The sequence below is a fragment of the Camellia sinensis genome, chromosome 4 (assembly GCF_055761805.1).
Source record: "Camellia sinensis isolate YWXY chromosome 4, ASM5576180v1, whole genome shotgun sequence".
Lineage (NCBI taxonomy): Eukaryota > Viridiplantae > Streptophyta > Magnoliopsida > Ericales > Theaceae > Camellia > Camellia sinensis.
Genome location: NC_138964.1, coordinates 183,440,657 through 183,449,410, shown reverse-complemented (window position 1 = coordinate 183,449,410; position 8,754 = coordinate 183,440,657). Strand labels below are relative to the sequence as shown.

Below are 8,754 nucleotides of genomic sequence, written 5' to 3'. Positions count from 1 at the left end.
AAATACCAATTACGTCCTTTGACATAATTCGATGCATTATTAACTTGTATTTAACACTTATTTGACTTGTTTGCACACCAAGTTGATACCAAAGTATATTTCCATCCAAAATCCATTTGAACTGCACTAACTTAACTCAATTTGGACTTCTAAAAGTAATTACAATTACAACACGCAATTAGAAATCACATAGATTTTGCCTAAAGGTTACCAAACCTAGTTAGAATTGAACTCTTACACTAGATAAGTAAAGAAAACAAGTAATCTAATCATCATATTTCTTCTCCATTCTCCAATTACTTGCTCTAATAAGGTCAAGGTTGAAAAAGACTAGGACTTCAAATAAGAGTAAATGCCAATGCCCAATGTAGTATGGGAAAAAAAAATCAGTTTGCTAATGCCAATTATATAGGTTGATATAGATGTTTCTTATCCCCATGATTTTCTCATTGGGAATTTTAGGAAAGTGAAAATGGATGGACCTTCGTTTTGAAATTCTTACATCTATATGATGAAAAAAAGTTGCTGACACCCTTATTATCCAAATAAGAAACACCAGGTTTGATAGATAATAATAATAAAAATATTTGGCATAGAAGATCTACACAAATATGTTCGGCTCATTTTGTTCATATTTTTCTCAGAACATAAAAAAGAAATTATTATTATGTCTTTTAATTACAAAATACTACTACAATATCAATTATGATGTTTTTTATTTAAAGAAGAATAACTCATCTACATTAGCATACTTACATGGCAATAAGAGAATATTGTTTCTTTAAAATTTATTTTTCCCATCACTAACAACAATTAACTCATAAGAGAAAACTAATACAACCTACAAGAGTAACTCATGATGAAGTGACCATGAATCACGTTATTTTATACTAAATATTTTAATTTGAGTAAGCAAATCAATGTTTCTTATTAAGCTCTTGTAGAAGGGAAGTAATTGTATCAACAGTCAACGGTTTCGCATGACAATCATCCAAACCAGCTGCCATGAATGCAAGCTTCTCTGAATCTTGATCACGTGAAGTCATCCCAACAATCATGCTATTCACTCCCATGGCACGAAGCTCCCTTGTTGCCTATAAAATACATTTGAAATATGATGCAAATAGCTAAATTTAGTTGGGGGATGGGGATAGAGAAATAGCCTAAGGTATTTTACTTCATGCAATTATGATCACTCTATAAATGTCTAGTGTAAAGAAACTTGTACTTTTATTAGTGGATTTCAATTACATTTAAGGCTTGGTTTAGTTGAGGTAAATACAAAATTTTCCGTATGTAGTTAAGTGTGAGTGTATAGAAATTAGAAGTTTGTATGTAGTGTACGAAATTCTTGAAATTATAAATGTGTCATTGCTTTTAGATCGGCAAAGAAAAAGAGTTATACTAAAATAATCAAGGGAACAGAATACAACAAGCCAAGGGAACAGTAAATTTAGAGAGTTTGTTCTTATTGTCTAAGTCCAATCAACAATGATTAACAACAATTATTAACTTGCAGAAAACATACTTTCAAATGCCATTGTAAGAAAAAATGTTAAACCATTTGGCTATTTATTTGTTGCATTAACTCACCCATGATGAATCAATCAATATTATGAACTTTTCAATTTTCATTCCCACATTATGTACAATAATTATCTGTAATTGATGTTTGTTTCTTTTATCAACTTCTAGATGACGGGAAGAACAATGGAAATACAAATCTACATGTACAAAAAATATAATTGAAATGCAATGTATGTGTTCCTTTTCTTTTTCTTTTATTTTGTGAATACTAAATTATGCAAATTAAATCTCATTCTTATCAAGTAATATGAAAGATCATTTTAAGAATGATGATGATGAACTCTTGTTCTTTGAAGATAATAAAAGAAATGATTTATTTTCCTAAAGCATCAATACTTCATATATATTCATATATATGTAAGTTGAGGTGAACCGAATTACCATACTTTTACCTTTTTTCTTTGTTAGCAAAACCTAAATAAATATATAAAATTGTAAGGTAATATATGCATTCTTTTTTATATATCTTCTTATATAACATAGCAAAATATTGTTTAAGTTTGCAGAGAAGAAGAAGAAAAATTAAAAAGAAAGGAAAACAATAATAGTAAAAATAGAAAACTAACCTTTGGACCATCCATGATTGGCATTTTCATGTCCATAAGGACCAAATGGAATGTTGCCCTTGAGCGATACAAATCAGCAGCTTCTTTCCCATTTCCCACTACTTGGGTTTCCAATCCAAATCTACGTAATAACACACTATGGATTCTTTGACTTACAGGGTCATCATCCACAATGAGCACACACAACCTTTTTCCTGCTGTGAAGTTACTGTTGGTTCCATCAATCCTCATATTTCCACTTTTATTCACACTCTTTGAACTTGAACTGCCCATTCTAAAGCCATCTTTCTCGCAAATCTCTTTTCTATATGATCATAAATAATAGATCTATAATTTAGTTGAAAGATCATAATCATGAATAAGAAACCAATGCTATATTTCAATATAACACATAGTATAATTCTTCATTAAAATTTTAAAAATAAAAAGTAAAACACTTGTTACAATGAATAACCCCATGCAAGCAAAAAATGTACCAAGAGAATTTTGATGCAACAGTTTATGTTGAGGTTAATCTAACTAATAGATCTATAATTTAGTTGAAAGATGATAATCATGAATAAGCAATAAATGCTTTATCTCAATATAACACGTAGTATGATTCTTCATTAAAATTTTAAAAATAAAAAATAAAACACTTGTCACAAGAAATAACCTCATGCTAGCAAAAAATGTACCACGCAAATTTTGATACAACGCTTTTATGTTGAGGTTAATCTGAATAATCGATCTATAATTTAGTTGAAAGATCATAATCATGAATAAGCAATAAATGATGTATCTCAATATAACACATAGTATGATTCTTCATTAACATTTTAGAAATAAAAAATAAAACACTTGTCGTAAGGAATAACCTCATGCTAGCAACAAATGTACCAAGAGAATTTCAATGCAATGGTTTATGTTGAGGTTAATAAAATGTTAATATGCTTGATATAAGTGGATTTAAATCCAAACAACATGTTTTATCCCTCTCGTTTTGTAGGAGAAAAGATGGCGGTGCATTGGGGGAAAAAAAGAGCTTAAAATATATAACAAAAAACAAACAACAATGGGCAAAAAAATATTGAATATACTTATTGTTACAAGGTTGAAAAGATCACACTTGAATTGAAGTACCTGTTTTCCCGTAAAAGCAAATATCGTCCTTGAATGCTAAGCAACAATACTAGCAAGAAGAAAGAGCTTCAATAACATAGGATATGACCAAATATTTTCATATAGTGATACCTACATCGATATAAATATGATGGTTAAATAAGTAATGGCTCTCTTAAATACCTTTCAAAAGGGAATGCCATTGAAAAGATGTGGAAAAATATAATCTATCCCAATAAGATCTCCATAAGTACAATTGGATTTAGCTCTAGTCTGACATTAAATAAAAGTGGTAGGAAAGAATCTACAAAGATATCCAAGATGCAAGTAATGTAATGTAATGTAACGGTTTGAACTTTTTCCACTTTACATGAGAAAGTGTTTACAAAGATGTGTTGCAGATGCATGAGATCTACCAACTTGATCTTTTCCTCTTTATATTAACTTAAAATTGGGAGAAAGAATTTACAAAGATGTGCAAGGTGTGATCTAGCAGATTGTTTTCCACTTTAAGAAGATGAATTGTACATTTTGTTTTCTCATTTATAGTTGTTATCATTCAAATTTTATTGACAATAATTAATTATTTGTAGAATTTTGTGAGTGCATACAATCCAGTTAATAAATTTTTACCTTTTTTGTTTTTGGTAGAGCTTTTAGTATTGGAAAAAAATTTCAAAGTCAACGGAATATATGGCATCTTAGCCTCACAATGTTATTTTCACAACATTTTTTTTTATTTTTTTCTCCTTTTTTATTTTTTATTTTTTTTAAAATTATTTGTTTCTCGTGTTTAAAAGTTATTGTGAAGACAATCTTTAGAGGCAAATCTTATGTATTTATGAATTAAGAAAATAATCTCTTGTGGATTAAAAAAAATTGTATTTATGAAGCATATATATTACCACATTGCCCAAGCGTTTTCATTGGTACCCATAGGCCTTTCATGCATCAAATTAGTGATTACCCAAGCACAGATTACCTAAGTACACAGACCAATATATATAACTAAACAACACATGTCACCTATATAGTAAATGTATTAAACTGTACATGTCTTTTTATATTGAACCGGTTAAGACATATAATGATTAATACACATTTCATATATGTAATTGAAAAAAATAAAAACAAAAACCACAACTAGTTATAGTTCTATTTTTATCCATGTTTTTATCCTTTTTCTTTTCTTTTGCACCATACATAATTTAAATTTGATTCGTACATATCTTTGCCTTTCTTTTCTTTTATTTGAAAATTTTCTTTTTTCATATGATGAAGTAGACATGAAGCCATGAAAAAAATCAGCATCACCACCCATTTACCAGCGTACACAAACAGTAAAGAAAACTTCTAATCAAAAGAATGGTTCCATATGTATAGCTCGACTTTTTTTGCGCCTCCCCTTTCAAGAGGTTCGAAATAAGCCCTACAGTTCCAACTCCTGCAGTTTTGAATCTAATCTCACAAGTCCAAATCCAACAAATCTTTTGGAAAATCGATTTTGAATCAAATTGCCAAAAATGGATTATTTTGCCAGATACAGAGTCGCCACCTAAATACTTCATTCTGGGGACATTTAGAAAACCCATGACTCGTGCCAAAGGCCACGTGTCTGTCATCACCAAGATTGTCTCAGCTCGAGAACTTAGATACGAGAGGGAAAGGTCATGAATTGAGCACCCCGCTCGCTTGAAAAAAAATTGGCCTCTACTAATCATGATATGATTTTTATCAAAGTTATATGCTCTTGTTCCGGTTTATTAGGCTAGCATTTACTATGTGATGTGCGCACACAAGGTTGTAGCGCCCGACTTTCTTCGCGCCCCCTCCTTTCGGAGAGGGTGCGAATTGGTCTTACTATAGTTTGGACTCCTATCGCGGTTCTGAATCTAATCTCACAAAGTGCAATATAAGACTGATAAATCACCAAAGAGTCCAAATCTGGCAATTGGTTTTGGAAAATCAATTTTGAATCAAAAAGCGCCAAACATGGACTGCTTTGCCAAATTACAGAGTCGCCACCTAAATATTTTATTTTGGAAAATTTAGGAAACCCTGACTCGTGCCAAAGGTCACATGTCCGTCATCATCAAAGTTGCCTCGGCTCAGGAACTTGGGTACGAGATGGGAAGGTCCTGAAATGAGCACCCCCACTCTCCCGATGAAAGGATCGACCTCTACTAAGCATGATATGTTGTTTTATAAACACATGTGTTCTTATTTTAGTTATTAGCTAACCTACTATGCGATGCGCACAGCATATAAGTATAGACTCAATCACGAGAATTGGAACAAAACAACTCATGTTTGTTTTAAAAATGGTTTGAAAGTGTTACTCGCAAGTAGGCTAAAGCGCGGATTTGCCACCCTCAAGTGGGCTTTAAAACGTGATTTTGCCACTTCGCAAAGTGGGCTTAAAACTCACAATCATTGAGTTGTTCCAATTCAGGCAATCAAGCCTTCACCCACAGGCATTCATGCAGTTAATTACTTAAGCAAATAGCCTCATGGCAAGGATGCTAAAGCGTAAAAACTTACAGTGTACTCCAAGCCAAAACAGAAAACTAATTAGAAATCATGCATGATCCTAACTATGTTAAGTTGCCTAATGCAACACATGCAATAATGAAACTAAATAGGCTCAGCTATCTAAGATGGCATATGAATGCGACAGTTTGATAACATGTATTCAAATAGGTATTGAAATACAATGCAGTTTGAATGATGCGCTGAGCCTGGTGCATGCAAGACAAATGAATGAATGCAAACATGCAAGCATAAGGTATGCTAATCAAAACGTGCCCTAATCTAACCATCGAAAGCAGTTAAATAAAAGGAAGAAAGACATAGGGTTGGAAGACATGCACACACACGGGCACGCTTATTACAACATTGCGCCCTCGCGAATGGGGTCCGAATAAATAAGCTAAGCTATACTAAGCTCAGCTACTTGTTACAAATAAACTAATTAACTAATTCTAGCTAATTAATTATTACAATCCAAATTGAAATAAATAGCTATGCTAAGCTAATTAGAATATTACAAAACAAATTGAATGATTAATCACACAAACTAATCATAAGCAATGAAATGGCCTCGCGGGTAAGGGAGACACGCATGCTCGGTTGGCGTCCTCCCGGAAATCCATTGCTTTGCCGTCAATTGCCTATGTTTGCAAGTGCCTCAATTTATGAATATTGAACCAACCTCCACACTGTTTTTGCTCCAAAACAGGATCATTTCTGCACAAAAATGGACTGGTGGCCGGTCGGCTACAAAAAGTGGCTGTCGGCCACCTTAGTTGGCCAGTCGGCCACCTGCTATTCCAAACTTCTGGTTTTGCTGCAATAGAGGACAACAGAGGCACATCAATGTATTTTGCAGGAAATGTGTGTACTACCACACTCCTTATCATTTCTCAAGCTCAAAGGAGTGTGACGCTCGGCTTTCAAGCCACCAATCAAGCATCTCAATGCATGATGGCCCAAAAACCAAGCTTGTACAATCTTAATGAATGCACAAACAACACAAAGAGCCTCCAACCCTATCATGCATGATCAAAGGGGGTTGGCGACCAAGAAATGTGACATGTTTCATCACTTTGAGTATGAAACGTCCCACATTTCTTGTGTTTGGATTAACGTCCGATCCAAACACAATGCAATGCACACAACATGCTTATCTTTCACATGTTTTACTTGGTCCATTTATTGTTTACTCATTTTAACTTACCAAGCCATTCCTTAATTGGTTAAGTCCAATGTGCAAGTCCTTTAAGGAGAGGACGTCAACCAAAGTAGGGTTTAAAACATGAGAGAGGGAGCATGCCCTTGACTAAGAGGAATCCTCAAAAGAGGGTTAAAGCCATTTGAGCATGAACTCTAACTCACGCTTAAACACAACCTTAAGGCCAACACACCCTCAAAGCAAAAGGAAAAGTGAAGAAATGAGGGTGGTGGCAGAAATTCAGTGCTGAAATGGCGTGCTAAAGACCTTAAAGCATGCAAGCAATACAAGCATAACATGTTGAGGGTCAAAAACATCAAAGCTAGTAAAGAGCATTACACAAGAGGCATACAATACATAGCCTAAATAACCAAATCAGCTCTGGACAGAGCTCAATCATGCCAAATCAGAGGTCAAAACATGCTGAGATGATAGCACGAAAAGCAAGAAACTCATGCTCATGTATTGGCTCATAAACAAGGCATAAAGCACAACTCCCAAAATCTATGAAAGAGTGAAATATGTGAGAGTGTGACTACACTATATACACTAAAATTACAGGCTAAATGATGCCAAAACATGCAATCATCACATAAACAACATGTTAAGGGTCCCAAAACTCAAAGCTAGTCAAGGCCATTTACAGTACAACCATGCAAGGCAAGCCTCAAAGGACCAAGACCACTCAAAATAGAGCTAAAGCATGCTAAAACATGAGCAAAAACATGTTGGAGCGTAGCCAAATTAAGCTAGAATAATAGGCTACAACATCAAGTAAGCTAGGCTAGCAAACATGATTACATTACAAGTGTAAGAGGCAAGCAAGAGGTGCTCCAACAAGCCAAAAATAGAGCTATAACATGTTAAAATAAGGCCAAAAACATGCTCAAACTAGGCTACAAAAAGGTAGAAACACATGCTCATTTGGTAGGCCATCAACACATGCAAACAAGACAAGAGGAGAGGGGACCACCCCCTCCCATTTTGGACCTCAAAACCAACTTTCTACCACTGAAAAACCTCTGAGTTTCAATGGTAGAAAGGCCAAACAAAGGGGGTTACAAAAGCTAAGAAAGGTGGCTCAAAAGGCTTTGCAAGCCAAAGAGCCAAGGGAGAAAACCACTCCCTAACCAAGCAAAACTCAAACCAACATTTTAAAGCCTTAAAATTAGAGTTTTTAAGAAGTTAAAACCAGCCTTAAAATAGCATGAAAATGTGGTCAAGCACTTAATCAAAACAAAGCTTAAAAGGGACAAGTTCTTACCCTTGAAGCACATCAACAATTTAGCAACAATTCTGAACCAAAACCAAGCCTAAGACCTCAAACCAAGCTTCAATGGACCTTAGCTCCAAAGTGAAGGTGTTTGACTAGGTGTTTTAGTGCAAATATGCGAAGAAAACTCACTTTAAGCACAATATAATACAAAATAGAAAGAGAGATAGAGAATTCTAGAGAGTAAAATTTAGCTCCTAAATTTTCTGAACCTTTCTAAAGGGGGAGGGACCTCCCTTTATATAGAGAAAGAAAGCAAAAAGCTTGCTTCATCCCTCCATACACGTGTATGGAGATGAGCCTCAGTGACCAACAGTTGGCTTAAAAGATTTGAAAATATCTGAAAAAGGAGAAAATTGGCCGCCGGCCACCTCCCCTAGCCGACCGGCCACTTTAAGTGGCTGGCAAGGAAGAAAAGTGGCTAGCAAGTGCCAAAAGTGGCTGGCAATGCCTCCCCCCCCCCCCCCCCCCCCGCCCAGGTTTGGCCCAAAAACAAG

General features: G+C 34.5%; 1 pseudogene; it reads right to left on the bottom strand.

Moving 5' to 3' along the window:
- Nucleotides 1-917: 917 nt before the first annotated feature.
- Nucleotides 918-2,426, bottom strand: LOC114294053 (two-component response regulator 24 pseudogene; annotated as a pseudogene).
- Nucleotides 2,427-8,754: the final 6,328 nt, after the last annotated feature.